Source organism: Balearica regulorum, chromosome 2, assembly GCF_011004875.1.
Source record: "Balearica regulorum gibbericeps isolate bBalReg1 chromosome 2, bBalReg1.pri, whole genome shotgun sequence".
In the NCBI taxonomy this organism is placed as follows: domain Eukaryota; kingdom Metazoa; phylum Chordata; class Aves; order Gruiformes; family Gruidae; genus Balearica; species Balearica regulorum.
Genome location: NC_046185.1, coordinates 166,108,501 through 166,127,627, shown reverse-complemented (window position 1 = coordinate 166,127,627; position 19,127 = coordinate 166,108,501). Strand labels below are relative to the sequence as shown.

The window sequence follows — 19,127 nt, the reverse complement described above, 5'->3', positions numbered from 1 at the left end:
TCAAAACTCTATGGTCTTCTTCTCTCCATTGCCTCAGTTGTTGATGGATACCTGTTCGGCTTATCTCTTTGTCCCGACTAACCTCTCACTTCTTTGCTTACCTTTATTTACAGATTCAATTTACATTGGCAAGAACATCTTCACATTCTTGAGTGATGTCCACCACTCTGCACAGCCCCTTCCTCGCTCTGTTTAACCCTACCTCCAAACACCCCCATTCAACCAATGCTCTGGAAATACAATTTCTTCATTTCACTGGAGCAGCATCAAGCAAACTTCACTGTGAGGACAGAAAAGTACAATTCCTTAAATTATTTTGAGATAAGTAGATGGAAGCATGGCTATTGAATTAGTCAGCAACAAGGTCTCAGACAGCAACAAGGTCTCAGATGCACTGCCCCGGACCTAATTAAAAGGTGAAGACAATATCTAGATTTCACCTGCTGTCATAAGAAGGGTTTTTGCCCAAGGGTTTGCCACTTTTATTCCTCATAACACTGACGGGTCTAAGAGAAACTACTTCTGCCTGTAACCCTTGTCTCCTACACACTTTCACGTTACTGTGGCTATAGCCATGTTACAGCTATTCCTTCCTGTGGTCGTGACAAGGGTGGGCAGATCAGATTTTCTCATCCCGGTGACCAAATGACAGTCTGAATGGCACATCTATAGCCAAAGTCAAAATAATCTGGAATTCATATGGAGTGATTCAGGACACATGTGTGGTCATGGGGAAAAAGCTCCTCTAAACACAGACATCTACAGTGTAATCACCAAAGGTTTAGATGGTCCCTCATATATCCCATAGAAAATAGAAATAGGTACTTTAGGATAAGATTAGTTCAACTTCAGACATCAGCTTTAGGAATAGTGCCCTCAGCTCCAATGACTAAATTGAATAGGTCTCCCTTGACTATAAAGGGAGCTTTGGTCGACTGGCTCAGATGGTGATGTCTGCGTTACAGACTCTCTAAAGTTAAATGAAATTAATGCCACTCTGAACTCTATTTTTTTTATCATTTCAGTGGGACTTCCAGAAGCATGAATTTCTTCATGCTAAAAGAAATGTTTGCCATGAAAGCTTTTAAATTCTAATATTCAGGAGATTTCCCATCTCAGAGCAGAAAGTGACAGTTAATGAGCAGATGACATTGGGGAAATCATATTCTTCACATTCCTCAACTGGTAAACACAAAGTGTTTCCTAGGCAGTATTAAAGCCCCGTAGCTGCACTGAAATGCTATTAATTACACTAATTCAAAGTTTCTCAGTGCACTTTGGAGAGCAGCTTCTTTTTGAACTGAAGGCCCTACGTACACAGAAAAGTTGCCATGCCATCGTGGAGCAGTTCTTCTTATTGGCTGAATGACTATAATTCCTTCCATGAGCTGTAAAGCTACACATATGGCTTTACTGCTTCAGAGTTATTTTAATAAGGATTCCCCTTAGGGCTGTCCAGACAGCAGATGGCATCGTACGTGAAAATTAAACTCCTGAACTGAGGCTCCAAACCTATTATGAGGCTTATAAAGTACACCTGGAGGCTTTCGGTGAAGTGGGAAAGCCAGGAGGTTCTCAGTGCAAGCAGAGATTGCTGAATGCACAGATAGAAAAGGTCCCTTTTTATTTCCCAGCGCTAGCCCAATGACTGACTTGTCTCTGACTTCTTTTCACGAGTCCCAGGACAGAGCTAAACGGTCTCTCATTTCTTGAGCTGCCGGTGCTTTGTGCCATATAAATTTCAAGACAAACCACTCATTTTTTTTGTTGTTGTTGCTGCTTCAGTTCTGTTTTAGTTGCTGGAAGGCAGATGTGGAGTTGGTTAATAAACAAAAATTCTGTAGTGATATTGAAAGTTTGCCCTTCCACACAAAACCTAAAGAGTCTGAGAATAAGCAAATAAACACAAATCTGCCTGGATGGTTGTAAGCAGAAGGCAGCAGGTGATATCTGATCCCAGCAGCAGCAAAAAGTCTGCAGTGTCCTACAACATTTTCGCATCCAGAAATGCTTTTCTACCAACCTCTGTCTCCTTCCACTTTGGTGCAGCTCTCTCAGTTATGGTTTCTGGGTTAAGTTAGCAGTTAAGTGTAAAGAGCGGGAGGTGGACAGGAGCTGATGCTAGATTATCTGTCCATGCCTTCAGATAGTTTGCAGGGACTGTGACAGTAGGTTTATGAAATGATGCACTAACAATTGTTCTTTGCATATTGCAGGAATTAATGATAATATGAACAAAGAACATGTCCCAGAGTGCTATGGATTGCAGTGAAACCCCTCAGAAAACTGTGAAAAACAAAAAAAGAAAAAAAAAAAAAAAAAAGAAAGAAAATGCTGAAACCACCTGTTACTCATCCTGCCTCCAGCCAGCTCTCAGGCAAACCAACAAAACATTCATATGAAGATGGAGGTGTAGAACTTAATTTTCCTACCACCACTTTTATAGCCCACTCTGGCCCCAAAGCCTACGGCAAATGGTGTGATGGAGCTTGTTCTTCAAAGTAATAGAAGTTACTAATCCAAGGTGGGATTTAGCTCACAGATTAAGATGCCTAAATTGATATGCCTACACATGTGAAAGTGAAAATCCACAATGTAGTTGCCTACAGCTGAGCTAATTCACCGTAACTCCTTTTATGGTTGATGGAGAGCATGAAACATTGCCTATAAGTGCACATGGTAGTCAGCGGAGATTGAGTCTTGACAGACATCACTGTTCCTGTGGTATTTCTAGAATCCACTGCACATTGAAGAACATAGTGTAACACAACTGCTTTACAGGATAGGGAACTGCTAATAGAGGCAGCGACATGCAGAGGTTCATTCTACATATTTTTTAGGAGAATTAGGATGTGATATCCACAATTGCACGTCCATACATCCCCTAGGTTTCTGAGCTCTTCATAAAACCAGGATTTATCTGGGTTGCTGGCTAGCTGTATCCATTGTAAAGCTCTGTTCTTTGTTTAAATGTACGGGTGGCTAGTACCATGTAAGTATCCCTCCTGACCTCCATGTTCCCTCCCCACAGGGGTGAGGACAGCCTATAAACCCTCTGTTAGTCAGCCAGATATGACATCTGTGTGGGTGTCTTGGACCCTCTCAAATGGCATTAGATGCTTGTATTTAGACAGGTGAGTTGAGCCCCTACATGTGTTTAGCAGTTGCCTGCTAGGCTCTGTTGGCTGTATTGACTCCACTGGCTATGACGTGAGCCCAGACTCCAGCTCACTTGCAGACACCTACATGCAAAAACCAGTATTTGTCTCCCTCTGGGAAATCAGTCTCATGCCTGGTGTGCCACACTACTGGAGCTGCTCCTACTCAGGTGAATTGAGCTCTTGCTTAACGTCCCTAACAAAATATCTCCCAGAAACACAGGAAATGAGAATGATTCTCTTGTAGATTGAATGTCAACTTGCAAAGAACATTGGGATACATTGGAAGAATTAATGTTATATAAAGAAAAGGATCACCCACATCCACAAAATTTTATAGTATCCCTGAGCTGTCAAAACCTGTGCCAGCTGTTGAACAGAGGGTGTGCTTTTAAAATGTTCCCGCCTAGTCTTATGGGCATGTAAAGATTCCCACTTACAAAAAGTATCTCTCCACGTATTCAGAGAGCATCCCTACCACAGGTTTTGTGTACGCAAGTTGCAGCACACCGAGTCTTTGTGATGGATGTGATTTTCACGGAAGGTATTTTTTATTTCCTGCAAGAGAGATTATTTCCAAAGACAGTTATCAAGAAGAAGAACAGTCCATTACAAATAGCTGAGCAAAACTATCTGAGGTTCTCTTCTGCTCACCTGGCTTTGGGTAACTACAACATAGTCATCCACTGGTGAGCCAGGCACCCCAGGCTCCATTTATAGTCAACATAGAAAAGTAGCCATTTTTAGATGTGATTCATCAGATCTGGTTCAGACTTCTATTTCAGGAGAGGATGAATCATAACTTAAGCTGCATTGACTGGCTCTTCATTGAATCCAAGGGGAGCAAAGTTCAGCTTTGGTGGCTAGTTCAGCTGCAAAAGTCTTTCTCTATATTTGGTTAAATCAGTCCCATTTCCAATGCAGTGGTTTGCCCAGAACAATCCCACAGTATAGATGCTTTTCCCAACATCCAAGAAAAATTCTTCAGGACATAGATTTAGCCATAGTTTTGGAGTTTTGGGAGTGTGCGTTTGTCCGCAAATACTTTCCCTGTGTGTAAGTCCAGGTGGATGTCAGTTTAGGAGGGTATCATTGATGCCTTTACTGTTTCCATAGATAAATTGGGAACTGCAAGAGCCACCTGGTGCATAGTAGGGATAATAGCTGCAGTATATGTGTTGGTGCAATGGGCATGACTCGGTTGGATGCATTTGAACAAACTGGAGATCCATGTGCTTGGCACCAGCTATCCTTACATTGACTTCCTCAGAAACTTATGCAACTCTGTGCCCACGTCAAAGAAAATTCACTGTGAATATCAAAGAAGACTTAGCAGATGCTGGCAGGTAGTCTTCTAGCCATACATCCCGCAGCTCAAGGACATATCTGCCTTTTGGACTGAGACTCATGGGTCACAGGATATATTGGCACAAGACAATTACAGCAACACTACATAGGAGGATGTAATGGCAGGAATGAGAGACCACTTCTTTTCATGTTCGGTGGCTATTTTCAGTAATGCAGTGGTCCTGACCACAGACAAGAGTATTACAGAAAAATTAAAACCACAGATCCATCCTTTTCTCACCATTCCTTCACTGTACAGGGAAATTTTTATTCCCTCTTTTAATTATCTCCAGCACAACTCTCCCAAGTGTATGGCAATGCATTTGGGGATTCTTCAATGAATAAACTGAAGTGACATGCAGAGAACAGATAGGATAATGAAATTTGAGGGCATAAGATTACAGTGCAGATATTTCAAAGGATGTGGTTTCCACAGAGACATTCACCCTGTTAATCTTGGCAACATTTTACATTAGTCTTCTCTGCACTCATTACAGATTACTCTTTATCTTTTACCCTTTAAATACACCCAGGCTTGGTGAGGTAGAGGAGAGGGCATGACAAAAGTGCAGATTTGTACTTGAGCATAATTTTGAACAGCAAGTCTCCCAGAGGGAACAACCATATTCTGCCTATCTATATCTATATCTATATCTATATCTATATCTATATCTATATCTCTATGTATATAAATTTTTATTCTACCATCATGGTGCTGGATGAAACAATGCTGATGATTGACTGATAAATTGACACTGATACGAGAAGGCTCATGCTATAACTCTGAAAAGGGTATAGTAATTTTACATGGTCCATGTGTATCTAAAACCGAGGCCAGTTTATTTCTCCAATGATGTCAATCAAATGGCACATGTTCATGAGGGTTATATTTGGCTATGGGCTTAGTGGGAATGTGGAAATGAGACCTTAAAATACAACTGAAGGAAAAGATTTTAAAAAAAATAAAGCTATGTCCCTATTCTTTGGCTCTTCAAGCCAGACTACACAGGCTGGAGTTAAATGGATGCCTGCACTCTGCTCCTGGGCCAGCTACAAGGGCTACTGACGGTTTGGCATTCCCTGGCTTGGAAAAGATAGAAGATAAACCAAAATGTGATGAAAAAATTTTTGCCCACCTCACATTTGCCTCACTCACATTTGGAGATTAATGACTTCAGATAGGCTGAAACAGTTCCTGCAGTGAAAGAATAAAGCCATGGTTTGTATGTCCTCTCCTTTAAAAATTTGCCAACAAGGTATTTCTATTGGAAATATTGGCATTTCCTCAGACTTCTAGACATTAAAAATATATACGTATTATGCTGATCTTAGAAACATCATCATTGTGTTTCTCCGGCGCCACAGATTGACATTATAATACCTGAAAGCATTGTCTGGACAGTTACAAGGTGATGGTGCAGGATGTACCATTTACTCATAGACCCCTTATATAGGGTGGAGGATATGCCCTGGGAATATGGGATATGTGAGATCATCTGGAGGAAAGCCTGTACTATGGTACCACTGCTTTGTGATGTTTGGTTGCCATATTTTTTCCTTTTTTCCCCAATTTCTCTGTTGGGTTCTGAATGTTAATAGCAGGACATCAGGGAATTTATTACTATAACAGGAAACAGGGAACATTATACAAATGCACAAAAGCTTATAGCGGGAAACAAGAAATAGAGAATTGTCTTTCTAGAATGGAAATCAGGTGAAAGGAATCCTCTGAGAGGTCACTTGCATTTTCACTGAAACCAAACTTTCTTTTCTGTGGCCTCCCTCATCAACAATATCTGAGGTGCTGGAAATACATTTAAATTCACATACTCAAATGAAAATTCACATAACCCGTGGCCTCAAATTTTTCAATGGTTGTAGCATGTTTTTCTGCTACTGTGTACTACTGAAAATCTGCTGTAGCTTCTATGATGTTATAGGTCATGCTTCATGTAAAATGACATATTTGCATTTGCCTTAGAGCCATGTGCATTTATACCAGATAAAGGATGAGATCCGGCATAAACCGATGCAAAATCACAGACAAGTCTCACACCTTGGGACTCACTCTGCTGGTTTTTGCTTTACATTCCCCCATGGATAAGGCCATGCTGTATGCATTTGCAAATCCATGCCATGGCCTTGGAAAACCAAGTCAGTTGGGGAATCATGGTGTGGGAGAAACCTACATTCTTATCTGTAGCTGATAAGACCACGTTACATCACAGCTTCCTACACTCAAAAATAAGTTACCAAAAGTCTCCCTACCTTCAGCTTGCTGTGCCCTTACAAAGTCCTAAAGAAATCAGGCTGGAAGAGACGCTCACATGTTATGGAGTCCATACCTCTCATAACCTCAGAAACAGTTTTATGTGTGTCTGTCTTTCCCAAAACTGTCAAATGTGTTCTTCATGGTCTACCAGTACCAGTCAACTGCCTTCAGTGGCTCCATACCTGGCTCTAATACACTGTGATTTTTGACACTGGGTAGATTAGATGAGGAGGGTTTTTAAAGGTGCAGAAAAAGGACTAATTCAGAGTAAAACTAATATGAGCAAAACATCCATGTCACTTAAAAAATATTAAAAAAGGCTTTAATCTTAACACCTCACTTTCTTTTTTGGTAAATATGGATAATGACCTTTCCCTAGGTAACAAGGGAATTTCAAAAAGAAGCATATTTCAGACTTAGGATGTCCTGTGCTGATGAGACACATGAATCACCTTAGACTGACACAACCTAAATTCCATTTTGCTGCTGGGTTTTACTGCCATGTGCAAGATGTACAATTCCAATTCACTGGAGATATTTGCTCGAGGGCAAATAATGCAAGCACAGTCTATTCTGACTTTCCACTGGCAGAATTCAGAACAGAGATTTTTCCTTGACACATTTGCAGGACTTGCCAGGAGAAATTCCAATCCTCGGCATACTTTATGCAGCTAAATAAATACCATAACATGAATAAACATCATTAGTAATTGCTGATTGAGTTCAAGCCCCTCCAGTTTTGTAGGGGAAATGTTTTATTATAAACTTCTGTGAAGTCTAACCTCAGACTTGGTGAATGACCTGAAAAAAAGAATATTTTTTGGCAATGAAAATAGCTCGCAAGTCAATACTTTTCCATCTTCTTTCCTAAGTATACCAAGATTTTACCATTAAAACATGGTGGCTGCTGGAGTGAGAAAACAGTAGTAACCCAGTAGCAGTGTTCTGCATTTTTTACAGTGCCAACCACCTAATGGACCCAATATCAAGAGAGCAAAGTCCTGTGCATCAGCCACTCTGCTGGAAGGTTTTGCTGTCTTAGCTGTCTTGTATAAATTTGAGATGGCAAAATTGTGCCCAGTTCGCATTAAATGAAGGTCTGCTAAAGTCTTCTTCTTTAAAAAAGAAAGGATAAGGAATGAAAGTTCTCAACATATAGTAGCCTAATAATTATATGAAGTTGAACTATGAGACATCAAGGCCTTTCTCTGTTTTTATTTGTTTGAAAACTGAAATTGTGTTTTCCATATTTTGAATACACCGCACTTCTAGCTGCTTTTTAATGTGTCTGTTTCTCTTTGTTTTCGATTGTAAATTCCAGCCCAGAGCACTGTAACCTTTCCCAAGAAAGGCTCTGGTGAAACTAGCACACTAGAATCGTAAAGAGTTGTTTGGGGTTGTGTTAAGTGGTGGGACATTGCCTTTCCAGAATTTATTAATCTGAATATTAAAACAGAAAGTGGCTCTTCAACTAGTGTAAACGTTATGAAAATTGGAAATTTAATTTCCATCCTATGGGAAATTTGGACAATTTAATATTTACAGCCCTTTAAAACAAGAATGAAAAATCCACAAGATCAAAGCTTTAATAGAACACAGTTCTAAAAATTTAGGCCGATTTTGAGGCCAGATGAGCAGGGACCTATCATCTCCCTGAACTGCTGCAGTGCCTCATGGGAGCTGAAGTTTTCCTTTCTCCATTGCGAGCAGTAGTGTATCTTGTTTCCAAAATGCACCATAGCTGTTGTTTGCCATTTTATTTCACGTCAGCTTGAGCTACATGAAAGATTTAATTCTGAGAAAATCATGCTGAACTAGGTCTTTTCCCTCTTCCCCCCCCCCCCCCATTTCTGTAGCCATGATTTCTTAGGGAACGTTTATCTTTTCTATTAAATCCCATATGTATTCGTGTGACCATGGACTTTATTATCTCTCTATATAGGCCAGTCTTCAACCGGTATATTTTAGTTGCCTCAGTATTTTCTTAACGTTCTGTTTGTCTTTTGTTTTTAATTTTAGGTGGTATAAGAGAGAACATCTTGTCACGTGAACAGTTCCTGTTTTACCCACAAGCCTAACCTAACCACAGATAAACTTGGTATAAAAGTTTGGTATAAAGCTGTGGTATAAAAGCTGCTGAAATCCCATTCAAAGTCATCCTCAGAGAAGAGGAGCTATCACAATTCCTCATAAGCCAGCATGGTACTTCATAGTCCTGTATTTGCATTCATATGTCCTGTACGGAAAAAGTAGTTATTTATAGAGAGGTGGAATCAACTACCTCATTGCAAACTCCACTACTGTCATCAGTGAAGCTATGCTGGAAAATTGCAGAAACAGGAGCGGTATTTAGAGGATTCCTCTTTACTCTGCTAAACCTGTCTGCCTGGTGCCTGTTGTCAAAACAGCTTTTTGTCCCACAAATGCTCACATGTAAGAAACACAGTGTCTATTCCCAACGTGCTCTTCCGATGCTGTGCCGCAGCCAACAAGGTGAGAGCAGCAGAGGGCTTGGAGTTCAGCACTCTGAACTCACGGTAGCAGACAGGAAGAAGTGAGGACTGTCCTCCCAGTCCCTCCATTTTGGAATCACAGAATCATAGTCTTAGAATGGTTTGGGTTGGAAGGGACCTCAAAGCCCATCTAGTTCCAACCCCCTGCCATGGGCAGGGACACCCTCCACTAGCCCAGGTTGCCCAAAGCCCCATCCAACCTGGCCTTGACCACTGCCAGGGAGCCAGGGGCAGCCACAGCTTCTCTGGGCAACCTCTGCCAGGGCCTCAGCACCCTCACAGGGAAGGATTGCTGCCTCCCATCCCATCTCCATCTCCCCTCCTGCAGCTTCAGGCCATTCCCCTTGTCCTGTCACTACACTCCCTAACAAACATTCCCTCACCATCTTTCCTGTAGGCCCCTTGAGGTACTGGAAGGCCGCAATTAGAAGTCCCCGTCACCTCCAGGACCATTTGCAAAAGAAATACGTGCTGAATTATGATTCGCTAGCCCATCCAGTCATACCGTTAGGAAATGAATGCTCAAAGCCCCCAAAGAAAAAAAACTTCCTGTGTTGCTTTCCAGTTTGCCCCATGACCATTAGAAACTCTGTGCTCCTGCTCGTTGTGCCCCCACTTTGGGAGGCTCAGTACTTCCCCAGGTGGAGAGAGGCATTTCAAAACTAGTAGTGTAACCACTTTTCTTGACAGGCGTTTCAGGCAGGAGTTGGTGAGCCTGCCAACACTGAACTAGCAATTGAACGAGAGCAACACTCTTACGTGTTCAGAAATGAATATGATGTGACATCTAGACTTGTTTTTCTTCTAGGGATATCATGACAAATTATTCTGCTCTTGTTTATCTCAGCACAGCCTGCAAAGCCATGAAGATTATTCAAGTCACTCTGGATTTGCTGTGGGACAAAGAACGCAGGATGTGGCTAGATCCAGCGAACATATTTTTCAATCAGATTTCCATAAAATCTCCCCCACTCCAGACACAGAAAGAAAATAATCATAATATTGAAATAGAGCTGGTTGTGAAACTTCCTTTTGTCCTGTGAGAACTTCAGATTTCAAAAGTTTTCCTGTCAAAACTTGACAATTTTTGTAGTCCAGGAATCTGTGAAAAATTCAGGATGGGTCATTTGAGGTATTTTTTATCTTTTAGGTACCCTTAAAAATAAAATAAAAAGAGTAATAAGAATGTTAAAACAAGAGCCATTTCAAAGCAAAAGTAAAATATATTCTTCAAAGAAGCTGAAAGCTGTATACAACTTCAAAACACCATTTTTTTTTTTCTCCTATTCTTTTAATGGCTTTTTTTTTTTTCAACATCCTGAAGGAAATAGCTGCAGCTTGGTGAATCAGGGCTCTTTCTAGGAAAAAAGTGTTAGCAGAAGATTCTCAGCCAATTCTAATCCACAAATTCCGTCGTTCCTCATTTCCTGAACAAGCAAGTGTGAGGAGGAGGAAAGAGAAAGAAAAAATGCACCAAGGGTTGCCAATGAAATGAAAAGTGCTAGTTTTAGACTCTTTCTTTTTTCCTCCAGTGACCTAGTCTGCTCCTGAGAACCCTCACCCCACTCTGAGCTGATCTGCAAGGAAAGGAATGTGGGAGCTGCAAGGATGGACTCCACATGTGGAACAGAAGCAGGTCTACTTGAACATCTTATTGAGAAGGAGTTGTGGAACAGAGAATTAGTAACTTGCCCTGGTCTACAAGAATGTAACAGGGACTTGAACCTCACCTGGCATCCAGATTAATGGCCAGAGACAAGAGCAGCTGTCCTCTGCAAGTCCTGTTCACTTGCTGATCATGTTTGTGGGATAGCATTCATATTGGAAAGTGGTTGCTTCCCCTTTGCCCTCCTTGTTTTTATATGCTTCTCTTATTCCTCACCCAATCTATTTAAAATGCCATCCCAAAATGCAGTAGAAACATTCTTATTAAGCCATTTTTGAGAAAATGTGAGATGTGTTGAAAAAATAAATTTCAGTGAATTTTCTCTAAAATGCAGGTAGGATCCCAGCTGTTAACCAGGCTGTGTTCATGATAAATCTGCTAGGTTTCCACTCCTCAGGACCCCACTATATGCTCTGTCCCAGAACGAGGAGTTGAGGATTTCCAAACCACTAAGACACACCACGGCGGCGATGCTTTTTTGTACCGTGGGAACTCAATTGCAGTGAGAGTTTTGTTACTCCAGCTGTCGATATTTCTGGACCTTTCTATAAAACTGAAAGAATTTTCCCCAGTTGATCAAAAGCTCTTTAGGTGTCCAAACTGTGTGTTCAATGCAGAAGAAGCCTGCCCATCCCAAGGAGGTGCCTCAAGGTGCAACAGGAGGAATCACGAAGGAAATTACTCCAGTGGCGGTAGGACAGAACCCAACCCACACAGCCTCCAACAGAAAAAGTTCAGTTTTTCCAGGTTTCTTTTCCTGGAAAGCTCAATTCAGAGGCTATTTGAAAAATAGACTTCTTGTATTCATGTTCAGTTTAAACTGGGTTTTTACTGAATGTTGGAGATTTTCTACATTGGGCTAATGTCAACTTAGAGAACATCTTGCCCTTTTGCTCAAGTATTTTCTTGTATTGAGAAGATGGCAGAAATTATGTCAGCAATAAAACCAGGGACTTGAGTAATTAAATTAAATCCCATCCCTAACAATTAATATGCCATAGAAATCATTCAGTAGCAGGTTTGAAAGAAGAAAATGCCTGTACATTAATTTCTGCTTGTTTTATAAGTTCAGATCTAACACCAAGACAGTCCTTGTGTACAGTAGGACCATGGCTGAATTTGTCCACACAATAATAATGGACAGTGAAACCCACATAATTGCACTTGAGTAAAAGTTAGGGACATAGGGTGATGCTAACAAAGAGGAACCTGCATGTCCTGAGCATGATTCAAACCCTGCTGGGTAAAGTAGTTTCAGGGAGAGGAGCAGCTGCTGAGATGTCAGCTGTGCCATGAGGGTCATGCTCTTGACCTTGGCCCTTCCTTTTGGGCTACAGAGAACATGTCCTGCAGACTTACATTAATAGCTCTTTTTTTTCTCCTAATTTCTGACCAAATCAAGGGCAAGCACATAAGTTTGAAAGACTTAATTTCATCTGAATTTTTAAAAATATTTTTATCAAATACTCTTAAGAATATTTGAGTACAAACCCAGTGTTTTCCAGTCTCTACTCCATTGTGGATGGAGGGTGCCCACACCACTGTAAGTACATTTGAAGCAGCATGACATATGGAGGGTCTGAATCCAGAAATTGAAAACTTTACGGTAGCAATTTACCCCAAGTGAGCTGCTTTGTGATGGCTGATCTCTTCCATCAGATAACTGCAAGATTCTTTAAGGCAATGAAACCCTCAGTGAAAGAAATTCAAGCTGCCTTGCCTTTTTCTGTAGGGTAGGAGCCTCACAAAGCACTTAGCTCATCCTGAGTCAGGACTTAAGCCTGGGAGGAGGCAAAACGAGTGGGCTATTAGGATGAGGGAAACTGGAAACGGCCTCTCGCTGTCAGATTTCACTCATTCATGTTAACCCAAGGTTTCCCCAAAGGCTGCAGAACAAATTCCTTCTGTGCAGGAAGTGCTCGGGCTGCAAAGGAAAGCGCTAATCCAGAAGTTCAAAGCCTGTGTGAGGAAATATAATGCTTCCTCCAGAGACTTTTCAGGGGAGAGTGGTTGACCACAAGAAAATAAAGGCTCCTGCAGCTGATCATAAGCCTGTGTGAGAGGGCTGTTGAGGAGGCACCTAGGAATGACTGCCATTCCAGTTTATGAATCAGCAGGGAGGGAGCAGCCCAGGCCAGATTTTGGGAGATGCCTGGGCTGTCTGCCGCCTCTCAGACCACGGGAATCCTGCAGGGAAACAAAAGGGAGACTGAGGAGTCTGGGGACTGTGGGAATTCAAGGCACTATAGATCATGATGATGGCTGGATTGACACAAGTGCCGTGTAGGCATGACGGTGCCTGCTGTGAGCAGAGACCTGAGCTCTAGTCCAACAGTGCTATGTCATGTAAAGGTAAGGCACTTTGATTTTTTTCCTCCTCTTGGTGTTTGAAGACGGAAAGATCTTGTGGGCATGAGTTGCCTTGATTTATTTCTTTATAATGTCTATTTCAGTGAATCTGAATTTCCTCTGGATTTTCCCACATGAATGGGAAGCCATATGGATCCAAACCTAGATCTCATCCCATTAAGAGAACTTCAGGGTTCATTCATAGCTCCAATAACTTCAGAGGGATTTCCTCTAAGCACCACCCTTCCTAGCACAGACGGAGCTCAGGACTGAGAATTCATATGTAACTTAAGTTTCTTAAAACAAAAAAAACCCCCACCAAACCTCAACTCGATGTGTTTGCTCAATTTTGGAACTTTTCTGAACTGAGATTGTTCTTGTGTAACAGGTACCACATCAGAATGCTGTTGTGTTTGAAAGCACTGATCAACAGGTAATATCAGAATAGAATTGTAATAAAAAATGTCAGGATGAGACTTTGAGAAATAACTTACCTCACCATTTTTTCCTCCTTCCAGAATAGGATCCAGTCGACCTACAACATACTGGATATGTGTTTTCTAACCTGCTAAAACCTCCTATTCATAGAAGTTTCCCAACAAACTTTGACACGTCTATTTTGGACAGATGAATCCAGCCATTGGCTGTTTGAGAGGTATGGTAATACTGTTTAGGGATGTTTTGACTTCACTTTTTTAGCCTGGAAAAGGTGGATGTGTTGAAATGGAACATTTTCTTAGGAATGTAAAGGACCTGTGAAGCTTTCTTCAGGGAAGGTTTTTCCAGCTGAATTTCTGAGCACAGTGGAAGTACGAGATTTCCTCCAAGAACCTACATTTCCTACTTGTCAGGGATCTCAGTCATCTTCTGTGTAAGTCATCCCTGCTCAGGCTCTTCCTCTGCCTAATTCAGATGAATTACTTGACACTGAATTCCTTGTGACTTGAGTGAATATTTTATCTACCAACCTGTTGCCTCTTTTTGGTCAATTCTCCTGTGTTGTTTTGTGCTGTTTCTTCTGCTTTAGCTTTCCTAAATAGACTCTTCGTTTAAACTCGGTATGAACTGAAAATCAAAGGAATGTCCTTCCCTTTCCTAAATAATGTATTTAGCTTTAATACACCATGAGCAAGGCTCATAGCATGTGGCTATAGGAACATGACTCACAACACCTCCAGAACAATTTGTGATGTCCCCTTTGGGATTACACAGATTGGTCATGTGTTGGCTTGAAGTCTGGGCTGAAACTGCTTCAGCTCAATTGAAATCAGCTTTCCAAATGTATTTAGTAAGAGTGAGATCCATGAAGTGCAAACACCCCAGGCCTAATGGTGCATAGAAAATAGAAAACACAACTCCTACTCGTTTGCTGTGATAAATGATCACCTCTGAATCCTAATGGCCATGGCAGTCTATCAACATCTTCAGCTCCTACCCAGAACCAGTTGAATGGTGGTGGTGGTTGAGTGTGGAGCTCAAATTACGTTGCTGATCTTGGCAGGGCCTGGATAATTTAACAAGCCTGATTAGATACTAAATAAATATTGGCTTTGCAATATGCTCACCAGTGTTTAACTTGGATAAAAGAGGCCGTGAATACTCTTGCACTGGGTGATCTGGCAACAGGCACAAACACTTTAAAAGATCCATTCAGACTGTGACAAAAGTGTTTGAGAAGAAAATTTTGGTGGAATCATGTTTTACCCTAATGAAAACCCTATGTTCTGGAGTAACTGTAGAAAATCAGTTATCTCTTCCCCTCATTACTTCAATTTACACGTTACTATAATTTGAAGGTAAACTGCTTTTGTGAAAAAATGAAGTCCCCCAACAAACCCTGGACATCAGGTTAACAGCTATGAATATTTTCACAATGTTGCAGAGAATTTCGTGATCCCACTTACATCACAAAGTATGCTGGAGCAGTGAAGTGCAAAAATTAAGATATCATCAGAAATGAGACATAGAATTGTCAGCTTCAGTCCCTTTTGTGTGAGTCCCAGCATCCTGCAGACTAGCTCACTTATTTTAATGCTGTATTCATTGGCTTTGGTAAAGTTTTCAATGCTGAAGTTAAGATTCATCACATCTGGCTGCCTGCGTACAGTCATTTAGTATCATCTGAGGTGCCTGCAAGTTACCTTAGGTGTGGTAGTGGCAGATAAGATAGAACACGTAAGGGACAACCAACACTTTTTGGAGCAGTAAATAGAAGAAAGGTACTATACGATACTAAGGATACCTTAAGGCATTTAAAATGTCCCGTCTTTTGGCAACTGAATCCTGCTCTGTGTGTCTCCACTTGACCTGGGTGTTTATTACAGTCTACCAACATTTAGCCAATATTGCAACAAAGCCTAAGAGCACTTTATAAGAGCCACATTTGGGTAAGCTCAGGACTGATTGCAGAAAGTGTGGGGAAGAATTACTGGAAAAATAAGAAATTAAAAAAAAATGATGAGGTCAGACCAAAGGAGATAGGGTTTTTAATCTAGAGAGTCTGAGGGAATAAGCAAAAGTTTTTTTGAACAGAAGAAGAAAATAATTAGCTTTCCAGATCCACAAGTAGATCAGACATGAAGTCCTGAACACCAAACTCAGCCAGTGTAAGTGGGTTTAGTGATAATGATAACATTATTACTATTATTATTATTACTACTCATAGTATAATTATATTATATATTGTTGTTACTACTACTACTACTATTACTGCTACTACTATAATATTATTATTGCTAACAATAATAATAATAAGTAATAAAATGCCCATACAGCACCCACACAATGGTAACGGTAAGAAAATCTTGAACTGACTACCTGGAGAGGAGGTAGTGTCTCTTAGTTGGCATATTTCGAAGCTAGCTGGACAGTCAGGGAAAGTATAATTGGAAATGTTTCTGCCTTTAGTCTTGTAAGGACTCTTCCAGCTCTGTTAGTATCTGATTCTCTGTCCCCTGGCAGATAGCACAGGACTGCTTTTTATAAGTATAAATCAGCTTTGTTCAATTATATCAACAGAGTTGTGCTAATATACTTCTACCATAGGTTTGTTCTCAGGATTATCCGTATAATGACAGTCAAGACAAGACAGCCAACACTTATTTTTTAACTATGCATAGATGCTTTCACTTACAAGTTTTTCTTTCCTTACTCAATGAAGAGGTGTTGTCTTATCTTCCCATTTTCTCAAAGGCCCACAGAAAGTGAGTAAATCAGATCTTCCACTGGCATCAACCAGTGTGGCCAGCCTGCCTTACAGAAAAAAGTTTGGACTTCTCTCAGAAGAAACTCTCACTCACCAAGACTTTAATATGATTAACTTTTCTATTTAAATTGCCTTTTCCCTATTCTAGATTTCGAATTTGCTGCTTTTTTGCAGCTTCTTTGAGCCATCTCCTATGCCAGTATAAATCACAATGAATTTGAGTGGAACTACATCCAGTTAGACCAGCAAAACTTTTAACACACTACCCTGCCCAATCAATTTTAATTCCAGCTATCCACAAGAGGAATGTCAATCAGCAAACCTGTGCATCAAGGCACTTGTTGTTTCAAACCTCCCCCAAATTTATGTTCCCACAGGGCTGGGCAACGTAGCACATTATCCCTGCTCCCAGCAGTGAGCAAACCAGACCCACAGCACCCTGGGTGCTCGTCAGCATTTAATCCTGCCAAACTAAAATCTCACTCTGGTTAATTAGGTGCTGCTCCAGGTGTTTGGTAACCATTTTCTTAGACTAGCCCCTCCAAGATCAAGAAATGAAGGGGGCAGGCTCCTCCCCTCCATCATCTCATCTCCACTCCCCTCTAGTTTATTAGCTCTAGTCCACACGGAGCGACTGAGTACAAGCTGAAGAGATGTGTGTGCTTCCACTCCCCGTGGCACCGTAAATTATATCGGGTAAAGCATTACCTAATTCATTTAACTTGTCATGTTTTGCTCCCCCCAGAGGAGAACTCAATGATTTTAAGAGCAAATGTTTGGGGCTGTGGTGGTGGAGGTTTTGTGTTAAACTGGGAAAAAACCTAAGTGGGATTGAAGGGAGAGCTGGCTGTCAGGTAGGTCTCAGAAACTTGAGGTTCAGTAGTTTCTCTCTTACCCTGGAGAAGACCTACATGGATGTTGGGGCCTCCAGTGCCAGATTTATGCCAAAGGGAGTCACATGTCATGTTAATGTTCATATCTCCACTGACTACTTCTTGTAAGTAATTGTATGTCTGTGTCTGCTGCCTCACCCAGGCATTAGGCATTCTTTAGCTTATTTTTTTCCCCTTTAATCATCCAATAAAAAGTGTTGTTTTGTCATATTCAGATTCTTAAGGGTCCAAGTTGATAAAGCAACTGAGCTAGCATCTTTCATATAATGTAGTTATGTTGACTTCCTATTTTTCCAAATAAGGGACTTTTCTTGCAGTCCTCATTCCTTTGTTTTCACTCTGTGCATATGTACATTTTTTCAGCTGAATGCATGTAAACACATAGAGTTGCATAAGTGGAAGCCTAGCTCAAGATTGAGCTAAAAAGTCCTTCCAATACTTTCCTCTTAAACTGAGGTAGACAGAACCTCAGATAAGACACCTTCCACCCTGTCTTGTGCAAATATGAATGGTAGATTATAGAAATTTTGGTGGACGCTTGTTTCTGTAACCCAGCAGCTATCATGTGGTGCGAAGTCCCTATCCGTAGTGGGTGTTGATTACAGATACATAAGTGAATACATGAGTTCATGTTGATCGGACTCACACCTTTACTTCTGAAGTCTAGCTCAGCGTCACACTGGTAGTTCTCATCGTGCACTCTCCGTTACCACATGCACCAGTCCTAATCCCTGGCTAGATATAAACTTTATTGCTTGCTTCAAACACAATGATCTTAACCTTCTGCTGGAGTAATTTCATGTAAATTAATTCCTGTGGAGTTATACCAAATCATGTCATCTTCTGAAATGTCTCCTGGTGTTTCAAAATGATGGGATATTGGTTCACACTCAGAGATATCTCCAGATGTAATCATTGCCTTCTCGATAAGGGATGCAGAAATGCTGAAAGCAGCCATTTGGCTTTGGAGACAGTAATTGAACTCTTCGGAGTTCATTTTCCTATATTTTAAATTATTTTTTTTTCCTTTAAAAAGAAACAAAAACCAGGTAGTGTCATACTTGTCAGAAACATAAGAAATGATGTTGGATAATGTTATTAAAAGTGATATTGCAGTAAAAGAAATCAATCTATAGCAAGCCTCTGTATCTCAGGGGACCATGAGTAACAAATGCATCTGCAGTTCATCACTTAGCCAGCATAAGATACATTTAAAAATTGATCTCAGTATAAATGTGTATATGGTCTAGTCCTCTTGACACTTCCCACCATCAAAGAAAATCCAATCTTTTCAAGCAAAAGAGTCCAGGCATTGTCTGGGAAGGTGCTGAAGAGTCATGGTAAGCATTTAGACATATGGGAAGCAGTTAATCGTGTTATGAAATAGGAATTAAAAATAGGACTTGTAATCTTTCTTAGAGGAAGCCAATACACAATGGGTCACTCCTGTTGTGGGAGACATACTTGCTGTTTTGGACTTCAAACTAAGCAGTTGGAGGGTCAGTCCCATGAGTTATAAATCTTGCCTTCCAAAAGGCAGATACAGAGAAGAAACCATAATATAGGAAAGTCATTTTGTTATAGAAATAAACCTTCTACATCATAAGAATTTTTACAACCTGACATCCTCCTCATCTGCAAAACCTTTTCCTCTAGTTTTCCTGGCTCACCAACCATTTAACTTCATCACACCGTGGTAATGCCTATGGTTTAATGATCTCATG

The 19,127-nt window shown here is 40.8% G+C and overlaps 2 long non-coding RNA genes across 10 annotated transcripts in view; both read left to right on the top strand.

Moving 5' to 3' along the window:
• Nucleotides 1–19,127, top strand: part of LOC142600638 (uncharacterized) — a 184,167-nt gene that overhangs the window by 26,083 nt on the left and 138,957 nt on the right. The gene's annotated exons all lie outside the window — the stretch shown is intronic.
• The window catches only part of LOC142600637 (uncharacterized), a 37,590-nt gene continuing 30,336 nt past the window's right edge, over nucleotides 11,874–19,127 (top strand). The window contains exons 1-3 of one of the 8 annotated variants that reach the window (XR_012834237.1): nucleotides 12,165–13,308; nucleotides 13,824–13,960; nucleotides 14,046–14,176. This is a non-coding gene — a long non-coding RNA (uncharacterized LOC142600637). Of the gene's footprint in view, nucleotides 13,309–13,823; nucleotides 14,177–19,127 lie in introns of all 8 variants that reach the window. The other 7 variants (XR_012834234.1, XR_012834233.1, XR_012834235.1 and 4 more) reach the window with 7 other exon arrangements.